This window comes from Sminthopsis crassicaudata, chromosome 4 (assembly GCF_048593235.1).
Source record: "Sminthopsis crassicaudata isolate SCR6 chromosome 4, ASM4859323v1, whole genome shotgun sequence".
Classification (NCBI taxonomy): domain Eukaryota; kingdom Metazoa; phylum Chordata; class Mammalia; order Dasyuromorphia; family Dasyuridae; genus Sminthopsis; species Sminthopsis crassicaudata.
This window is the reverse complement of record NC_133620.1, coordinates 345308544-345330673: the sequence shown is the minus strand read 5'-3', so window position 1 is coordinate 345330673 and position 22130 is coordinate 345308544. Positions and strand designations below refer to the sequence as shown.

At 41.8% G+C, this 22130-nt stretch overlaps 1 long non-coding RNA gene across 5 annotated transcripts; it reads right to left on the bottom strand.

Annotated features, from left to right (window-relative positions):
* Positions 1-32: 32 nt before the first annotated feature.
* LOC141541329 (uncharacterized) lies at positions 33-16066 on the bottom strand. Of its 5 annotated transcripts, none has more exons than XR_012481749.1 (4): positions 15935-16066; positions 15134-15248; positions 1312-1680; positions 33-273 (listed from the first exon to the last, which is right to left on the bottom strand). It is a non-coding gene; the product is annotated as an uncharacterized LOC141541329 (long non-coding RNA). The 5 variants fall into 5 exon arrangements; XR_012481750.1 differs by having other exon boundaries at positions 1312-1420; XR_012481753.1 differs by having other exon boundaries at positions 1312-1400.
* Positions 16067-22130: the final 6064 nt, after the last annotated feature.

Genomic DNA, 22130 nt, shown 5'->3' with positions numbered 1-22130 from the left:
AAAAAAAAACAAGAACCTTATTTAAAAGCAGCTTAGTTTTATTCATGTTAAATGGTTAAGAAATACATAAATAGTGGCAGCATCCTCAACTTTGGACTGCTGATTGGCCTTCACCCTGGTTTCCACAGGGCCTGGCTGTTAAAGTCAACAGTAGCCTTAGCAAATGCAAGTCCAGGATGAGGGGTCAGGGTTAAGGCCATGCCCATGGCAGAAAGTAGGAGTGGAGGGGGAATGTGTAGGTTCAGTCCAGCCTTCCTCTGTCCACAGCTCCTACTGTACCAGGAGACAGATAATAAATAAAAAATTTAAACAGATTTAGTGAGTGTTTTTTTACATAGAAAAAGTCATAAATGCAAAAGAATAGTAAAACACAATGGAAATTTAACTGAAGTAACTGATAGATCTTTGAGATAATGTGCATTTTATACCTTCCTTCAAAACTGGCTTCAGCTAGATGCAGTTTTCTGCTTTCCTACTATTTCTGGGGACAAATTATACATGAGTAAATGTGAAATTCAAATTATGCTCAAATTGTTCCCTAATATCAACCTTATTAGAATAATTTCATGTTTTCCAAACAAGTATTATATCAGAATTGACTCTGTGTGTGTGTTTGTCACATCAATTCCCTTGAATCCTATCTTTGTCCTAAGGCATAAAGGTGGTCTGACTTTAGTGGAGGGAGAAATGTAATCAAAGTCCTTATATCACAGGTGCTTCACTGGGCTAGTGCTATAGAACAACTAAAGCACCGGTTCCCCTCTTGTCTCTTCACTGCTGCTTCTGGTCCTTCTCTAGTCTCCAGAATCTGATTCCTACAGATTCTCCTAATCTGAGTCAGAGATTGGGTTTTTCTGGAAAGATATTTATTCTCAAATAATTAAATAAGAGCAAATTCTAAACTTGAGACTTCTTGAGCAGCCTCACAGAAATGAGGGTACTGTGTCAGTATGCTATTCTGGATTCAGGTACGTGCTTTGGATCAGGTTAAATCCTGTGCTAGCCTGTCTCTAATAAAAGGGGCATCCTTTTCCTATACTCTTCAATTCATTAAATTTCTCACCTTAATATCTTGAGAACAGTTTTACTTAATGATTTACACCCAGAGCCTCCCCAAAAGATGAATAGTAAAAAAGAGACTTAATGTATAGATAATCTATTCTTTCACACAAAGGAATGTTAAACACAGGACACTCACATGTGTGTTTTTGACAGAAAACAAATGTTTACTAGGATTCAGTAGCTTGATTTATAACTGCTTTTGTTGCTTGTCCTTTATTTTTGAAGAGGGCAATTGACAATTGTTCTCACCTGCCCATTCTGCCAGGCGAAGTCTTCACATACTTGAGGTGAACATCCCCCAATTCATCAATAGGTTTGAGGCCATCATAATGAGTTTTCTGGAAAGGTGATATTCAAGCTTCAATAGAACATAAACAGTTTACAAGACTGCTAATTAGGCATTTTATATTTTATCTGAGATCAACACTGTCCAAATAACTGCTGGTAAACCAGCAAGGCTTGAGCCGATCAATCTTGTTAGTGATCATCTTCTCCAATGAAGAACTTTTCCCTTCCACAAAGTCACTGTTGTAACAAGACATTCTCAGAATTCTCTGACACTCTCTGGCTAACAAGGTCTCCAAGCCGGGTCATGTTTATCTCAAAATATTTATTCATCTAAGATGAGAAAAGAACAAAAGAGTTAGCCCAAAACTGGGCTCAGGTTCAAGATGCCATGTGCTCAAAACCAAACAGAAGGCAGGTGGGGCAACTAGCCCTGCTCCCATCTGACTCTCAGGGCAAATGGCTTGAAAAACTTCTTCCCTTTTCAGAACAGGAAAGAAAGATCAGGTGAAGGAAAATGAATTATTTTTTTTTTTTTTTTACATTTTCTGACTCATCAACTCTTTCAGTTCCCAGGCTGTTAATCTAAAAGAACAAATACCTCAATGATGAGTCACACATGATCAGAAGGAGCTTCCATGTGGTTCCTCAGAACCAAGAATGGTTCTAAACATGCTCTATTAAAAGGGGAGAGAAATGAGGGGGTTGATGATCCCAGTTACAAAGACAAATTTCCTGCTATGAATAATAGGGAAGGTGGAAAGGAATGAGGCAGTTTAAGAAGGTATTCAAAAACCAATGTGCTTTTTTTCTCCTACGAAGATGAGCAACAGTAGTTGTCTTACTTAGACCAGATGGTGCAATGGATAGAGAGCCAAACTTGGAGTAAGGAAGACCTAAATTCAAATGTGGTCTCTGGTCAGAGGCTTGTAGTCCTGAATCAGTTATTTGATCGATGTAGCTTCAGTTTCTTTAGGTGTTAAATGCGGATAAAAATTAGCAACTACTTCCCAGGGTTGTTGTGAAGATCAAATGAAAAACCATTTGTAAAAGTACTTGGCACAAAGTAGGGGCTTAGTAAATGCTTATTTCCTTCCTTGCCTCCAACTTTATGCAGAAGTCTATCATTGTGGTCAAGTGCCTAGAAGAGGGAGTCTCATCCCAGAATATTCAGAGAGAAGCAATGGTGAGATATCTAAACCCTAACTGGTAACAAGAGTTGGAGTGGAAACTCTGATTTGGTTTACACTTCCTAGGAAGTTCATACTGCTTAGAGGAACCCAGAATTCCAACTTTCCAAATGAAGTCCCCACTCCAGGGGGAGCTGCCAACTAATATGGCCTTCCTTTTATTTGTGAGAATATCCAAGGGTATGTCAGGACATCCAAGGAATAACAAGGTTATAGTTCCACATGTTAAGTCAAAAGACATTTTTAATGGTCTACTAAATGCAAGGATCTGTTCTGCTTCTTAAGGATACAAGAAGAAAAATGAAATAATATTAAGGTTGGAGAATTAGAATGGAGCCAGATTAAAAGCTAAACTATAGAACTAATTATTTTGATCCTTGAGGTAATAGGGAGCTACTGAAGTTTATGGAGTGACAGAGTATGCACAGTAGGAAAACTATTTTGGAAGTTGTATAGTAGATAGATTGAAAAAGAGAAGAGATATGAGGGAGAAGGACCATATAGAGGGTGACTACAATATTTTAAGGTATAGGTGATAGGGGCCTGATCTAAGGTAATGGTAGATATGAGTGGAGAAAAGAGGATGGAGATGAGAAATATTTTGGAGATTGAAAGAATTTCCTGCCTTAGGGAATTGACATTCTACTGGGAAATAAATAGATAAGTAAAATATGAGTTGATTTGAGGTGGGAGAGAGTATTAACAGCTGGGAAGTTTAGGAAAGACTCACAGATTTGCAGAGAGACTTGAAGAAAACTGACAATAGTAAGAGGTAGAGCTGAGGTGCAAATGGTTTCCAGAATGGGAAAGCAGCTTTTGCAAAGACTCAGAGGTGCATGATGCGGGGAGATGGAGTGTGAAAGTTGGGGAACAACAAATAAGTCGATGTGTCTGGGACACAGGGTGTGTGAAAGGGAATAATAGGAATGTCTGCAAAGATTGTGAAAGACTTTTAATACCAAGCAGTTTGTTATTCATCCTAAATGCAATGGGAAGCCAATGAAAATGAGCAGGACAGACAGGGGTTGGATCTGTGTTTTCAGAATTTCAATTTAGCAACTATGTGAAGAATAAAGTGGAGCAGACTAAGGCTGGAAACTAGTAGACTAATTGGGAGGTTATTGTAAGAAATGATAAAGGTCCAAATAGAGTAGTGCTTCTATAAGTGTAGAAATAGGATTGGATGTGAGGGAGGCTTTGGATCTACTTGGCTGTTGTTTTAGATGTGGGAATTAAGGAGAAAAGAAGAGGCAAGAATACCTGAGAAATTGTAACTGCGTCAATGATGGTGTTCTCAAAAAGAAATAGGTAAATTTGGAGAAAAGGAATGTTTAGGGGAAAAGATGATTATTTGGTTTTAGACAAAGCAAATTTAAGAGACTGTCAAGATGTGAAGATATTGAACACTCATTTGACAATTGGAAAATACAGTTCAAATGAAATATTACAGGATTATGTCTCTCTATATAGATATATAGTGTCCTAAAAGTCTTGATGCAAGTTTTTATACAACATTTTGTTTCTCCTAATTTGTTATGTTAAAACATATTTTAAAACATATGATATGGGAAACTCTGGCACAGGATCACTCAGCATGGTATGCCCTATGAGCAAAGACAGAATTGAGATATGTTTTAAAATATATGTTAAAACAATTTAAAATTTTTTAAAGTTTTGACAAATTTTGTCTCTCCCTCCTTATCCTCCCTCCTTCCTGAGATGGCAAGCAATCTGATCTAGATTACACATGTGCCATCATATAAAACATTCCATATTAGTCATTTTGTACAAGAAATTCTTTACAAATATAAAAAGAAGGAAAAGAAAGTGAAAATATGTTTCAGTCTGAATTCAGACTTTCTTTCTATGGAGATAAATAATATGCTTCATCATGAGTCCTTTGAGATTATCTTGAATCATTGTATTGCTGAGAATAGGTAAGTCATTCACAGTTGTTCATCATATAGAGTTAATGTTACCATGTATATTGTTTTCCTGGTTCTGCTCATTTCACTCGGTATCTGTTCATGTAAGTCATTCTGAGGTTGTCTGAAATCACCCTGCTTGTCATTTCTGGAATTAGTGTAGTTTTAAGCCCTTATGCTAATAATGATAATAATAACAGTAATTAGCATTCATGTAGTGCCTATTAAGTGCCAGGTACCCTACAAATATTATTTTATTTGGTCTTCACAATAACCCTGGGATGTGGTTTTTATTATTAACCTCATTTTACAGTTGAGGAAATCGAGACAGAGATTAAATGACTTGTCCAAGGCCATACAACTAGTAAGTGTCTGAGATGAAATTTTAATTCAGTACTTCCTGATTCTAGATCCAGTGTTTTATCCCCTGAGCCACCTAACTGCCTCACTAAGATTTTTAGGTATCAGATAGTTAGATGGATAGATAATAAACAGAAAGCAAGATAGATAGATTGATAGATGGATAGATAGGCAAATAGATATATGGATGTAAATATGTTCTTGTTTGTTCTTTTTTTTCCTGAAGATCTATGATGTCTTGACTTGCATACAAATTGAATTTCAGTGAGGCAGAATAACATAAAGTCAGCAGCCTCATTCTTCCACAGTCATCAAAACTCAATGGCAAGACAAAAGTCAGATGACTAGAGATGGCCCAGAATATATATGTACATTTATTTATTTATTCAATGTCAGTCAGTTGTTGTCCTTTGTTCTTGAAGAGGACCAAAATAAGATTATTATGTTACAGTCAAATCAGTGTGTCTGATTATGACTGATCAGACCAATGCTAGCTGAGAATGCTCTTCCCACAGGTCAGATACAAATAGTCCATTTGGAGTGGCTTTTCTAACTTTGTGCATCTCTCATTTCTTCTGAGCTAATTCAATTCTGTTTTGCTCATAGAGATCAGCACCTCCTCTAATAAGGGCGTGCCATGCTGATCGGTCCTCTGCCAGTGTCTCCCATGGCATACAATCAATTCTAAAGTTCTTAAGAGAGACCTCAGTGGTAGCAAAGAATTGGAAAATGAGTGGATGCCCATCAATTGGGGAATGGCTGAACAAATTGTGGTACATGAAGATAATGGAATATTATTATTCTATAAAAATTATGAACAAGCTGATTATAGAAAGGTCTGGAAAGATTTACATGAACTGATACTGAGTGAAACAAGCAGAACCAGAAATACATTGTACACAATATTAGCAGGAATGTTTTTTGATCAACTATGAAAGGTTTGGTTCTTCTCAAAAGAATCCCAATAGACTTTGGACAGAAAATGCCATCTGCAATTAGATCAACACCTGCTATGTTCACTTCTTTTTTCTGTTTTTTAATCTCTCCCATGGTTTTTCCTGTTTACTCTGATTTTTCCAATATAATTCATAAAACAATGTGTATTAAAAATAAATAAACTAAAAAGAGAAAGAGAGAGAAATTGAGAGAGAGAGAGAGAGAGAGAGAGAGAGAGAGAGAGAGAGAGAGAGAGAGAGAGAGAGTGTCTTGTATCACCTTTTGTGACCACCCTGTGGTCAGTTGCTTTGTGTGAGTTTCCCATAAAATAGTCTTTTTTGCAAACATGTATTTGACATTCAAACAACACGGCCAGCCCAACTGAGTTGTGATCTCTGTAACAGAGTTTGAATGCCAGGCAGTTTGAGGAAGAACCTCAGTGTCTGTAGATTATCCTGCCAGGTGATCTTCAGAATCTTCCTAAAGCTCTATAAAGGTAAAGGGAATAGATTGTCCTTGACAATCACATGGGGGTCTCTCTCTTAGTCATTGCTGGCAAGATTCTTGCCAGAACCCTCCTTAATAGGCTGGTCCTATACCTGGAAGATGGTCATCTATCTGAAAGTAAGGGCGCTTATGTTGTTTTGGATGTTTCCTGCCCAACAACTCCAGGAAAAATGCTTGGAGCAGAACACAGATCTGTATACATTTGTAAATCTGACCAAAGCCTTTGATAGCATCAGTCACCAGGGCTTAAGGAAAATGATGTCAAAATGTGGTTGTCTGGAGAAGTTTATCAATATAGTATGTCAATTTCATGATGGCACTCCTGCCCAGGTTCTGGACAATGGGCAACGCTCATGATCTTTCCCAAAGACCAATGGAGAGAAACAAGATTGTGTGTTTGCTCCCGTGCTTTTTAGCACGTTCTTTTCGGCTATGATGTCAAACTCCTTCAAGGAGGATCAACATAGCATCAAAGTCCCTACTGCACTGATAGTAATTTCGTCAATTTGAAAGGGTTACAAGCCAAAACTAAGAAGAAGAAATGTTGATGCATGATTTTTTGTTTGCAAATGACTGTGCACTTGATGCAGCCTCCAAAGCTGAGATGCAAGAAAGTATGGATAGATTCTCTGTAGCTTGTGCTAATTTTGATCTAACACTTAACACCAAGGAAATGCAGGTACTCCATCAGCCAGCATCTCACCATCCATATGTGGAACCATAAGTTACAGTAAATGATGAAGTTTTGAATACTGTAAGCTCACTTACTTTGGCAGTATACTTTCAAGGGATGTACATGTTGATAATGAGGCTGACATATGCATTGCTCGGAAGGAAAGTGTGGGAGAGGAAAGGTATTAGATTGACTACCAGACTGAAGGTTTACAGAGCCATTATGCTGACTGCATTGCTGTATGCCTGTGAAACCTAGTGCCATTTCAGGAAACATTTATTCAAGTTACGCTCATATGTGGCATATTTATAGATTAATAAAAATGATAGATAGATACTGGACAGTCAATGAACTGTATCCATATTTTGACCCCTGAGGCTAAGATCAACATCATTCCAGCTCTCCCATTCCCATCCCAATGCACAGTGGTTCTGGGAGGACTCTTAACAGTGGCCTGAGGCTGAGCAGATAGGAACTAAGAATTTCCCACAATCTCTGGAGAGACCTAAAATACTGCTTTCTCCTAAGGAATAAGGACGTGCATTCACGGAATCATTATAGGATTTATAACTGGAGAGCAATCTTGACAGAACTCACTTCTGGAAATGGAAGTGCATAAGAATGAAGTCCAGAGGAGTGAGTGTATTGCCCAGAGCAGCACAAGAAATAAGCAACAGCGATAAAATCTGGCCTCCTAATAGGTTATTTTGTATAAACACATTATTCACCTTGTTATTTTGTTATGCATTTGCAACTCTGTTTTTTAAATAAAGTTTTTTCTGGAATGTGAAAAATTTAAAGCCTACAAGGACCCTGATTCCTATTAAACATCCCTTCCCCCACTTCCCCATCCCCCATGTTAGGGGCCCCAAAGAAGTCTTCTCAGTGGGAGGTCTCCCCCCTCACCCCACCCCCGGCCACGGAACTTTCCTCTACTTGGCCCCTCCTACACTTTGTCTCAGAGGCTTGGCTGGGAGAGACAAAGCAAGACAGGATAGGGACCTAACCTACTAGGATATAGAACGTGGCTAGCTAACAGGCATCCTGGGAGGGGCCCCCATTCTATACTGTGGCCAACTCAATAGGGGGGAGTTCCCCTTCCCTGTCCCCCCTCAAAAAAAAACCTCTTAAAATATCCCCAGCTCCACCCTGTTCGAGAAAGAACCATGGCCCTGAAATAAATCCTAAATTACACACTGCCCAAAGGCAACCACAATTCTCCTTCCTCCCTCCCTAGCTTATACTCTCCAGACTGGGATATTTATACTGCCTGGGCCTCCTTCTCTCTGGCCGTCTGGCCCTATTGTCTTTGGACTAGTCCCAAGCAGGCCAAATAGCTCTCCTCAAGGGAGTCGTAGAGAGTGGGGGTGCAGGAGGGTTGTGGGAAGGAACCTAGGAGGAACAGGATGACTGAGTCCCAAACTTGAGGGTTTGCTAGGAAAAGGACACACATTCCAAGTCTTAGAGTGCAGAGTATCCCATTATTTTTTATCTCTTGGAACAGTCACCCCCCCTCTCCCCCACCTCATCCATCCTACCCCCAGAATCCTTAAAGAAAGGCAAAATCTAGTGTCTTTGTGTCCATTCTGTCACTCATGCTTTTAAGTCCTTATCAATTTTGTCACTGCTGATTCTTGATTAGAAGTAGCTTCCCAAAAGAAGAATATAAACTCCCAGAGAGCACGTTTGTCTTTGACCCTAATACATGTTGAAACAGCTAGGTGATACAGTGAATTGACGGCTAAGCCTAGAGTCAGGATGATCTGAGTTCAAATTTTACCTCAGATACTGTGTCATCCTGGGCAAGTCACTTAACTCCTGTCTGCCTCAGTTTCCTTATCTGTAAAATTGTGATAATAATAATATCTACTTCTGAGAATTGTTGGGAGGATCAAATGAGACAATTGGGAGAGGGAGGAAAGCTTAGCACAGTGTTTGGCACATAGTAGGCACTTATAAATGTTTATTTCCTTCCTTTCTTTCCATGATTTCAGCAATCATATCTGGCACCTAGTAGACACTAATAAATGCTTGTTGCATTGCATCAAATGAATGGATTTGTTATGCATTTGCAACTCCGTTTTTAAAATAAAGTTTTTCTGGAATGTCAAAAAAATTTAAAGCCTACAAGGACCCTGATTCTTGCTGGGTAAGGATGCTAGGTAAGAGATTACATATAGAACAGAAGGATGCCCAGGTACCCAGTTACCTTTTGGCTATCTTCCATGCATGCATACTCTTTCTCCAACTTCAATCCCAATCCCACTACTTATCTACTCAAATTGCTCACCGAGCAACCCAAATCAACTTGCCTATCTCTGTTTGAGAATCTTCTCTTCTTCAATCTAGCCTACATGGCTCCCTTCTCAACAGTCCCATTCCCCAACTGTCCCTCCTGGTTTCCCAGGATTCCCTGCCTCTGACACTCCACTGCAGCCACACAAGACAAATTGTTCTCAACTCCAGAAGGTATATTTCATGCTTCTATGTTTAAACTTTTATCTAGGCAATCCCTTATCCACTGTCCCTTCTTTTCCTCACAGTCTGTTCCATATTTCTTTCTTTCAATAATTCTGCTCTGACTTGCCACACACAACTGACCCAACTCAGCCAAGCTTAACAATCATCAGACTTCCTCATGCTTCCACCGCTGATATCCATAGATTGCACTCCTTTATTAACACATTTGTGTGTGTGTGTGTTTACACCAAATATCCTCTCCACCCACTGTCTTCTAAACCCTCAAAATCTGACTTCTGACTCTCTCCGAAGCCACCAATGACCCAAATGCCAAACTCAATGGCCCTTCTCAGTCCTCACCCTTCTCTGATCTCTATTATATTACAATTGATGCATTAGCCCACTTCTTCTGGAAGCTTTCTTCTCTAGTTTTGTAGCACTGCCCATTCCTAGCTTTTCTACTTACGGAGTATTTATTCCTTCTCGATCTCCTTTACTAAACCCCACTAACATTGGATCTATTCTGGACCCCCTTCTCTTCTCCATCTGCACTATCTTCATGTCCATTCTGTCACTCATGCTTTTAAGTCTTCATCAATCTTATCATTGCTGATTCTTGATCATAGTTTCCCCAAAGGTGATATCATCTACTTTGGGGTTCATTGTCAGCTTTCTGCAAATGATTCCTGGATCTATATATCTACTTCTCTATTTATAATTGCTTCTTGGGACACCTCAAACCTTACATCTTATGGACATCCCAAACTCAACATGTTAAAATGAGAAAGTTTTATCTGTTCCTCTTAAGCCCGCTTGTCTTCCCAACCTCTCAATTACTGTTAAAGATATCACCACCTTATCAATTTAACACAAATCCTATCTCAGCAGGAGGCTTTCTTCTTGTTGGTTCCTTTCCTTTAAGGTTGTCTTCCATTAACATTGCCAGAATCATATCTTGAGATATCTAGTTATTTACATTCTGGTTCCCTCATTAGGAGGCATTTAGATGGTATAATAGTAGAATATTAGGCCTAGAGTCAGAAGGATATGAGTTCAAATTTGACTTCAGACACTTACTGGCTATGTGACCCTAATGAGCTGAAGAAAGAAATGGCAAATCACTTTAGTATCTTTGCCAAAAAAAAACCCCAAATGAAGTAATGGACAATGGGACATAACTCAACAACAACAACAATCTATAGTCAAACCTAGAGAGCAGGGATTTTATTTTTGCTGTTCTCTGTATCCCTAGCAAGCCTGTTATACAAGAAGTGCTTAATAAATTCTTGTCGGCTAACTGTAATCTGCCATCCCCAGAAGCTTTTTGAGGATAGGGATTGAGCCTTTTCTTCAGGCCAGGGACTTCTGGAAGGTTTGGGCTATGTGTTTATTCTTTCTCAGTATCTCCACACTGGATTATACCTATTACAGGAACTCAGACCAGACACAATTGAATTAACCAAGTTCCCACTTTTAACTCTTCATTTTTTGTCCTCCGAGGAGGACTAAGAGACAGTACAGATTCCAAGAGAGGGGCCACGAGAGGAACAGAGGGAAGCCAGAGAAAATAAAGGAAGAAAATGAGAAGCCCACAAAGGCACAGCAGCAGTTAGGCTTTGATACCCAGGTATCAAATTAGGGAAATCAGGGTATCAGGATCTGGGTGCAGAGTGCTGGAGTGAAATTTGGCTGGTTGAAACTCAAGCAATGTGAGTCCACATCTAACATATGAATGTGTTACTTTGCTTTTTTTGGTCTGATACAAATGATATAGCCATAGAGGAGGGGGAAGGATCAGGAAAGAAGTATTATGTCATTCCCCTTCCCCCTACATTTGAATCTTTCCATATCTATTAGAATGTCCCTATTTACAGAAATGTGGTTCCCCTCTCCAGCACCAGCTGTTATTCTCATAACTTTTCCATCCCCCACATATACTTTAATCCATATTCTATAGAGTTCCCCAATCCTTCTCAACATTAATGATCTCCTTCTGTGGATTAATTCCTATTTATCTCATCTACATAGTTGCATGTTTTCTCTCCTTTTAGATTGTGAGCTTTTTAAGGGCAGAGACTGTCTTTTGTATCCCTGCTGCCTGGCACATAGTAGGTGTTTAAAATGTTTATTGACAGACTGGTCCTTGAGGGAGAATCAGAATACTTCTGGCTCTCCACCATTTCCAAACTTTCCTTTTGTTGCCATTACTTAGCAACGTCTTCCCCTCGGAGGTTTGCTCTATTCAACCTTATCAACCAGTAAAAAAACAAGAAGCGATAACTGTTACCTTCCTTGCCCATCCCCCATCCAGGCCTTTCTCAAGGAATTCAATACCTGGCTTATTAAATACTAGCTAACTGATTGATTGGCTAGCTTTTTGCATTCCACTCCACCACAACTCCTGACCTCATTGTAGGTTATCAACATGCATGTTGAAGTCTTTGTAAACCCCTAATCTCCCAAATTTTCAATCTCTTCTACTCCCATGACTGGGATACCATCATCACCCATCACCAAGTGTCCCATTTCTTGCAAATCCCTTCATTGTCTCATAGGATTGAACTCTTCCAATGCTTTACCCATCCTAACCCTACTATTTGTCCTCACTGGGATCTCTGTCTGAGGCTGGATTTGAACTCTGATCCTCCTGACTCCTGGACTGGTGCTCTATCTACTGTGTTATCTAGCTTCCCCTTTACTTAGCTTTTTAAAACAGACTCCTAATTGGTCTCCCTGCTTTAAATCTTTCACCAATTCTATGTGATTTTCCAAATACGTGAGTCTGACCATATTACTTCCCTATTCAATAAACTCTAGTGGCTCCTTATTACCTATAGGAATGAATATAAGTTCTTCTCTTTAGTTTATGAAGTTCTTTACAACCTGACCTCTTCCTATCTTTCTAATTTTATATAGCATTAATTTCTTGTCCTCTATGGTCTAACCCAGGGGTTCTGAAACTACCATCCATGGGCCAGATGCAGCTGCTGAGGACGTTTATGTGTCCATCAGTTATGGCAAATGGGCTGAGGGGCGGAGACAGAATGTGAGTTTTTGTTTTTACTATAGTCCGGCCCTCCCACAGTCTGAGGGACAGGGAACTGGCCCCTATTTAAAAAGTTCGAGGACCACTGGTCTAACCAAACTGACTTTGCCATTTATCATGCTCAACACTCTACATCTAATCTTATCTTTATATTATCTGTCCCTTAGTCCTGAAATGCACTCCTTTCTCATCTCTGAAAAATCCTGTTTCCTTCAAAACTCTACTCAAGCTTTGTTTTCTAAGTGAAACCTTTCCTTATTCCCCTAGCTCCTTGCAAAAAAAAAAAAAAAAAAAAAAAAAAAAAAATATATATATATATATATATATATATATATATATATATATATATATATATATATATATATATAAATGTTTATCCCATATGTATTTTGTGAATGTTTATATATGTCTGTATTGTGTTCCCTGGCATTTATATGCATATATGTACATACGTGTATATATATTCCCTGATACATATGTGTGTATTCCCTGACATTTAAATGTATATAAACATATATTTATATTCTCTGATATGTATGCATGTTTCCTGATAGACTATAAGATATCTGAGGGCAGGGATTGTTTAATTTTTTTATTTGTAACCCTAGCACCTTACCACAGTGCCTTGTTCTTGTTTGTCTTTCATTTTTGAAAAGCATCAATGACATCACAAGGATTCTGTCTTGAATTGTGAGTGAACTGCATTTAAGTGAACCAGAAATGTGCAGAGTCATCAGCTTCATTCTCTCCTTCATTCATGGAAGACCAGTGACAAGACAAAAGCCAAGACAGTAGCTGGCACATAAATGATAGATTTCTGTTAGTCAATTTATTCTTTGATATCATTTGCATACTGAGATCAATAAGGGGTCATCACTGAATGGTAAATGGAAACCTGGTCTTGGAATCAGAAAGCTCTGAATTCAAACCCTGCCTCTTGTTGCCTAAATGCTCAGTGTTCCAGACAATTCTTTGTGACTATAAATTAAAAGTGCTTTGCCAGTCTGTCTGAGTGTATATTGGGAGTTGCTTCCTCATTAATGTGCAACCTCTTTTCTGATGAGGATCATAGATGAAATTATCAAGTCCTTTTGATCATTTAATAAGGTCATTAGGCAATTGGAATAGCTGGCACTGAAATTGGGCATAACAAAATTAAAGGTCCCAAGATTCAGATTTGAATGGAACCATAAAGTCTATAGAGTCCAGCTAGCTGTTTTACAGAGTGGAACCATAAAGGCTATAGAGTCCAGTGAGCTGTTTTTCAGGTGAGAAAAAGGAGGTTTAAAGAAATTAAATGACTTGCCCAAGATCACACTAAGTAGTTGCTCTCTTGACCCAGAGAAATAACCAATGCACTTAGAGATCCTGAGTATTTTTAAAGTACCTCCTGAATGAAGGAGTGACTGAATTGTTGTTTTCAGTGATTCATCTACCTAATTTTCACTCACTCATCCCAATAGCTACCCTTTGAGAACTGTTCCTCTAGCACGCAAGGGTTTCCCTTTGCTCTCTCTGGTCACGTCTGGCTTAGAAGTGCCAAGTCTCAGAAAGATGGGGTTGTCCTTAGAGGGTAATACATAGTCTCAGGATAAAATGTGATTACCAGGAGGCTGCTCCAATGCCTTCTCCATCTCACAGAACCCAATCTCCGCCCCTTCTGCCAAGAAAATATTGTTTATGGGGCTAGGGTCTATTCAACGTGTCATTTAGTGGGAGAATGAGGTAGAGGCAGCAGCCAGGAGCGGAGTCGACAGGGAAATACTGCTCCCAGCCTAGAAGTGGGCACCAGCCCAGACACTTAGCAAGACTGTTTACCCTGGCTCAGGGAGGCTGGCACAGGTGGAAGACTCTCCAGGGAGCCAGGTGGAGCCAACAGACCCACCCTGGAGATTGTGGTCGAAGTGGAAGAGGTTGGCAGGCTCAGTTAACAGAGCTACTGCCACCTCCCCAGACCCTGGGGGGAAGGGGAGAATTACTGTGGGCTAGACATCAAACATAAGGCAGCGGGCCTGGGTGGGGAAGAGACGGGAATTGGGGAAGAGCTTTGGGAAGTGTGGATCGGGTTGGAGTTGTCGGGCAGGTTGCCGAGGGCACTGTTTGCTGACATTCTGGGGGTTTGTGTAGAGGGATGAGAGGGGTACATTAAAGACCTGGATAGAGTCAGCTGTCCTAATGAGAAGCACTGGATTTCCCATTTCTGGGACATTCTCATCACCTCCTCTAAGCCCATGATATCCCCACATAACAAGAAATAAACCTGTCCCAGATGTACAAACACCCCCTCAAGCTACAGCACACACACACACACACACACACACACACACACACACACACATCCCATACCACAATACATTCACACACAAACACATACTATCTGTCACTGAACCTATGTAGACATTTCATATAGCAGTGCTCACACACTTAATTACATATGTCATCTTCTCACTTATTCCCCTTTCTCTATTCCCCATACCTCCCCCCCAGGGTCCTCACTTCCCTTAACTGGCCCTACTCTGCCCCTCCCTTCCTGGGTCCGGTCAATACCCACTATTACTAATGATAAACTAGCTGGTACCCAGGAGATAGCTCCACCCACACACACACCCCCCCCTCTCCTCCCTCATCTACACACAGTCTCCTCCTTTCCCTCCCAAGCCCTAATATATATCCACAACTCTGCACTTACTGTAACCCCAAAGAGACCGCTTCAGGCTGTCTGTCGCTCCTTCCCTTGTGTTCAATTTTTGGAGCTGGAAGAGATCCCAGGTATCAAATTGTCCACCTCCCTCATTTTGAAGAAACTGGGACATAAAGCAGTAATCACTGACCAAGAGTTACCCTGACCATAAATCACAGACAGGATTTGAGTCTAGATTCACTAACTCAATATCTTGCACCCTTCCTGCTATTCTGTCTCCCCAAACCTCTCTCTGAATTCCTCCCCTTCTCCCCAGGTCTTGATTCCTCATAAGGGAGACTCCGATCTGGAAATAAGAGAGCAAGGGAGGCCTACAGCAAGAGGAAGTTGGGAAAGGACGTTGCACCCTGGGGAGAAAGGGTACCCTTGGGGGCAGTGCTCAGAAAAGGAAGCTTTAATCCTTAGGACTGCAGGGAGATCCTACAGTTGGGGTGCAAAGGGGCTAGGGTCTACCTAAAGTCTTCAATACTGAAATGATGGTTGCATTATTAAGGGGACGAAGGAAAATGAAAGCAGCAATTAGAAAAGAATTGGACCTGGGGGTCCCTCCTTTGCCCTCCTTTCAGGCTGAGTCATCCCATATCTGGAACCATTGAGGCCCCAGGCATCTTCACAGGGTCTCCCCCCTCTCAGAATTCACCCCCTCTTCCCCTGCACTTCCTCCTGGTTCCTGAATTTCTCCTTAGTCCCACCCCCCTCTGCCCTTTCCTCCCTCATCCACCACCACTGGAAACCAGAACAGGCCTCAATGCCCTGGAGATGCCACGTTGTCCACTAAGAAACCTCTACCTGCTAAGTGCCAGAAGGTGCCCACTAGGCGTGGGGAGAGATGTGCCATCCTGCACTCACTCCTGGTCTAGAAGGCTAGGAAAAGTCAATGCTGAAGGTGAAGGGAAGCTTGAGGGCCCTGGGTAGGATTAGGGGAGAGGGAAGGAAGTGGAGTAAGGAGGGGGGAGGTGGTTTGGCCTGTAACTGCTGAGGGAGTTTATCCTGGCCACCAGCCCAGAGACCAAACATCCTCTAATAACTTCGCAGACACATCAAAGCCTGCTGGGAAGGGGCCCTCAAGGAGAGGAAACCTGGCATCCCTGGCTCTCTGACAGCCCTACCTAGGAGGAGAGCCCCTGACCGCCCACCCTGGAGCTGCCTTGCCATCCCCCCATTCCCAAACAGATTGAACTGCAGCCCAGGGGAGGCTGGCACATGCCCGTCTGAACTCTTCCATGTCTACCCTCTGCCCCTCGTCCTCTGTGGCCTCGGTTCACTTCTCCCTCAGGGATAATGGGACCTGAGGCTCTGGAGGAACCTGTCCTTCTCTGAGAAGTAGGGGCTGCACCTTAGAGACCCTGCCCTGTGGATGTTATGTGCCCTCGGGGTGGGGGGAGCTTTTGGAAAGGGCAATATATATATATATATAAAATCCTTATAGAGTATCCATATATATAAAATCCTTATAGCGTATCCTTCCCCTACAAAAAAAGGAGCTGAAACTTCTTATAAAGAGGAGCAAGACGTAGGGCTGGAACTGGGGAGGGGGCCAAAGGAAAAGTCAGACAAAAGTACAGAGAAATTAATCTCTGGGAGAGAGACTGGAACAGAACTGGGCACAGGGCCATGGGGTTCCCCTCTCTCTTTTTCTCTCTCTTTCTCTCTCCCTTTCTCTCTGTCTCTTTCTCTTTGTGTATATTTCTGTCTGTCTGCCTGTCTCTCTCTCTCTGTCTCTCTCTGTCACTGTCTGTCTCTCTGTGTCTCCTCTTGCTTTCTCTTTTATTCTCTCTCTCTTTATTATTCTCTCTGTCTCTCTGTGTGTGTTTCTCTCTGTCTCTGTTTCTCTGTGTGTCTCTTTGTCGCTATCCCTCTTTTCTCTCTTCTCTCTCTTTCTGTCTGAGATGTGGGTAATGGGAAGTGGGGTGGGGGTGGAGGCGGAGGGATCTAGGAGGTGCTAACAAGGGAGCAGGAAGGTGCTAACAGGACCACTGGAGTGAGGAGGGACCTGGACAGGAGCAGAGCAGGCATAGTTTCTCCTAGAACTGGCAACAGAATGATAAAGGAATCAGGACAAAGCAGGGGCTAGGGTTGGGACTGAGGCTGCCACATCAGCAAAGGCCCAGCCCAAGTTCTCAGCTCCTTGAACACACACACACACACACACACACACACACACACACACACACACACACACTGGAACAAAGTCAGTTCTCAGCTGGGAACCAGATGATGTGGTTGTTTGAAAGAGCTACATTTTGAAAAAGAATGTGATTTGTGGAGAAGGAGGGTTTTTAGCCTAGGTTTGTCAACCCACTACCTATTAATTGCAAGGACCTTTGGCTATCTCCAGGGTGATTATTTGCAGGAACATCCATGACAACCACAATCCCCCTCCACCCTCCCTGACTTTGGTCAGGGGAAGGAAGGGGGGCTTCAATACCCTGCCTCTAAGACCACCCTCATCTTGGGGTCAAACCTGGATTTTAAAGATCCTCAGTTAGACCTAACTTGGGTCACACTGGGCTCCCACCTCTCTTGTGATATGAAGGTTCTGCTGAAGTTTAATTATAATCCTCCTTCTTGCAATCCATGTTCATTCTGGGGTTCTCTCACATCTGAGTCGGCCATAAAATTCACCTTACAAACAGTCATTTTCTTTTGAACCCAAACATCCAGTGACAGGGGATCCGGGGACTGGAGAAAGCAAGACAGAGAGCAGGGACGAAGGGGTTCAAACTCTCTGATTCCCAATTGCCCAGCTGCACAGAAATCAAAGGCTAATCATTAATTTTTTCATGAGGTTCAGACACAGGAGAGTTAGAGGGGCCATAGGGAAGATGAAAGAAGCCTGGGGAGAAAAGAAAAAAAAAAACACTTAAGGGAGAGAGTGGGGATTGGGGGACACTGAAGACAGAATTCCTAGGGGAATGCTGGGAAAAAAAGGGTAGGAGCTAAGGGGACACATGGGATATAGGGATAGGTAGACACACAGGGGATCCCCAGAATCCAAATCCTGAGGTATTACTGCTCTCAGTAATACTCAGCCCCAGTATACTCATTTAATTCTCATTCCAAGCTTTGTGCCAAAAATGGCATCATAGGATTTAAGTATGGAACGGGTTTTATAGATTGTAAGGAAACTGAGGTCCAGGTGACAGAATTCAGATTAGTAGAGGAAATAAAAGATAAAGTCTTTCTTCCTTCTTCTCTCCTAACTTGTTCCCCTTCCCCTCGCCTCCAAGAGGTGTTACTTTACCCCACCCATGGGTCCATTCCCCAAAACCTACACTTTGGGAGGATAATGGCTCCCCATATGCCATTTTTGTCTCCACTAAGCTCTAGGAAGGTGAGCATTAGCCAGGCCTTTCCAACCCACTCATTAGGATAAAGAGATCTCTAACCAGTTAATTGTTAGCTGGCTTTCCTTCCCCTCACAGCCCAGTTTCATCATGGAGTGGGCCCCAGAGGTCATCTGGAGCCCCTTTGTTCTTGCTATCTAACCTGCCTCTATCCTGCAGAAAGTAAAATCATTAACACTGATTCATTCCACAGGGAGAGACAGAGAGACATAGACAAAGACAGAGACAGAGGCAGAAATAGTGTGAGAGAGAAAGAGAGACAGAGACAGAAACAGAGGCAGACATAGATACAGAGAGAGAGACAGAGGCAGAAATAGTGTGAGAGACAGACAGAGGCAGAGAAACAGAGAGAGAGACAGAGACACAGAGAGAAAGAGACAGAGAGACACAGAGAAAGAGAGAGACAAAGATAGAGGCAGAGAGAAAGACAGAGACACAGAGAGAAAGAGACAGAGAGAGACAGAGAAAGACAAACAGAGATAGAGGCAGAGAGAGACAGAAAAAGAGACAGAGACAGAGAGGACAGAGAAAGAGAAAGAGGCAGAAATATAGAAGTGTGAAGAGGAGAGAGGAGGAGAGAGAGATAGGACAGAGAGAGAGAGATAGCACGCGTGCACACACACACACACACACACACACACACACACAGGCAGAAATGAAGAGGAGAGGAGAGGAGAGAAGAGGGAAGGAGATGGGAGGAAAGGGGAATAGAGGGGAGGAAAGAAGAAGGGAGGGGAAGGGAGGAGAGAAGAAAGGAGAAGAGGGGAGGAGAGGGGAAGGAAGAGAGGGGAGGGGAAGAGAGAGGAGATACCTCTCTCACACAATCTGATAGAAGAGATAGGTCCCACACCCAGTTAGGTAGGACACAGAGGGTAGAGGAGGCTCTCACATTGAATAAACCTATGGATAGGAGAATAGGAAGAGAATGAAGAAATAGGGCTGGATGAGTAGGTCTATAAAAGTTTTCTGGAGGAGGAGAGAAGGGAACAGAACAAAGAGAGAAGAGGTCAGATTCTCAGGCTGGGGAGGTTTAAGATCCAGGAGTGGTTAGCCTAGAAAGGGATAGTAATGGAGATTCCCTTGCCTTCCTCATCATGGGGAGATTGAAAGGGCAGATTCACTTTAGCTCAAAGCAGCTGTATCCTTAGCCTTTGTCCCACCTAGAGTCAAATCTCAGCAACTGCAGTAAGGAGCTGAGGGAGAGACAGGCAGAGTTGTCTGAATGTGTGTGCAATCAAGTCCCAGAATCCCCTGGTCAGCCTCTCACCCCTTTCAGCCTTCACCTTGTTTCCCAGGCAGATAAAAATCCCTAGAGATGTCAGAGATGGCAGTCAGGACTCCTCTGCTCTATCTCGGGCTGTGAAGGGTCTTTTTGGAAAGGGAAATCTCTGCCATTTAAAATTTGTTTTCTCTTCTGTGAAACAGAATGAACAATTTTATATATGATCTAAGAGTCCTAAATTTAAAGGCGGGAGGAAACCTAGAGACTATCTAGTCCAAAGCCCTTCATTTTACCAATAAAGATTCTGAAGTGAAATTTATCCAAGTAAGAAAGTGTCCAAATAGTTTAAAAAACAAAAACAAAAACAAAAAACCCAGAATTAGGATTTGGCATGTTAAGAACTGTATGCTAAGCACTAAATATACCAGGGAAGTTAGGGGGATGTCTATCCCAAGCGTGTGAAGATTTCCCTAGGCAGAATGGATTGATGAGAACAATTTATTCTGAAGACCATGAAAGTGGCTGAAACATGTACCATGGCAAACTACAGAGCTTGGTCAAGTGCGATTGCATCCTGGACCATCACTAGTCATCTTGGCTTTTGTCCTGCCACTGGACTTTGATAACTCTGGAGGACATAGTGAGGCTGACTTTGGGCTATGTTGGTTCACTTAAATCCAATTTACCTGCAAGCTGATCCTTCAATGTCACTGTATTCTCTTAGAAAGGAAAGATGATGGAGAGGGGAAAGGTAAGGGAAGGAGGAAAAAAAATTGGAACACAAATTCTTACAAAAATGAATATTGAAAACTATTATTACATCTATTTGGAAAAATAAAATACTATTGAGAAAAAAAATAAAAGGAAAGATGAACAGCAAATAACATACTAAGACAAATTCAAAACCCTTCTGGTCCTCAAGGAACTTGAATTCTTTGGGTTGGGGAGGGAAGAGCAGGAGGAAGAGGAGAAGGGGAAATATGCACATAGATAACTAAATACAAAAGAATACAAAGTAAGTTGGGTAAAGAGCAGAAACCAGCTCATAAAAGAACCACTCTTATGTTTAATCTGCAATACTAACCTCTTCTCCAACACCTTCTTAAACATAGACAATGAACAAAACAATAAATCAAACCCTGATTTGCATCTTTGCAAATTTCCAAGATGTAAATGCTCACACTGAAAATTTAACAGACAATTCTTCTGAACCTGAGGGTACCAATATTTGGGAAGAATACTTTCCAAGCAAGACTTCTTGTAGGTGACCAAGACTCTCCTTGAAGGGAGCCAGGGATCTCAAGGGTGAATGTGAAAGGGAGAGCATTCTAGGTTCAACCAGGGCAAAAATCCAGAGATGGGAAATAGAATCTGCATATGAAGAATCACAGGTAGACAGCTTGCCATTGATAGAACCCAGAAAGATAGGACTCAAGGGAAGGGACAAGGCAATGCAGCAGAAATGTTCCCCTTTGTCCTTTCCCAAAGATAAGGAGCAACGGTGATGGGAGGACTTGGACACTGCTACAAGGCCTGGCAGATGCTCATTTAACCCTGTCTGCTGACTGTTTCTCTTACCATTATGGTAAGGGGATAGGGTATGGAGTGAGGGAGGGGCAGAGAATGCTAGGGACCATCTGAGTTTGTCTTCTGGCTGTTTCTGAACTACTGGAGGGAGAAAGGGGGAGGAATATGGGCTGGAGTGGGAATCTCAGGGATCAGGTTATTCAGGAGTTCCCAGGAAAAGCAGACACCTGGGCTGGAAAACTTCAAACCACTATTTTGTGATGGTTATCACTTCCAAATAACCTGCTATCACCCTCCAAATGCTCAATATTTATAATATTAATTAGTTTATTTTATATAGTAGATATAATAATTAGAAGTTTTCATATATGACTAGGGAAATAGGAAGTGATCTGAAAAAATTGTGTTGTATTTCTTCAATGAAGCACCAAACAAAATTCTGAAACTGAAACTTAAAAAAAAAAAAAAAAAAAGTTGTTGTTTTTTTTTTTAAAGATTTAGATGAGGCCATTGGATCTCCCTCCTGACGTCTCAATTCCTCTAATACTGAAGGCTGGGGTCACAGCTGGAGAGAAGGTTCAACTGCAAAGGACTCCCTTGGGTCAACAGGCCCCCTCCAATCTTCTTTCTGACAAGGGCAGTCTGTCTGTCCCTCTCCAGAGCCACCAGTATCCACTCCCTACTACTTCTGATCTCATCTTCTAGGAATTTGGGGGGCCCTGAGGGCCAGAACTGGACAACAGGGCCTGGTGTTCTTGGCTAGAGTTAGGACCACCCACTCTCCTTCCCTCCCCCCTGCCTCCCCAACCCTGTTCCCTTCCCCATTCACAGGAAGCAAAACAGGAGGCAGCATCTGAGAACCACCCCCATGCTTCCCCTGACACACATA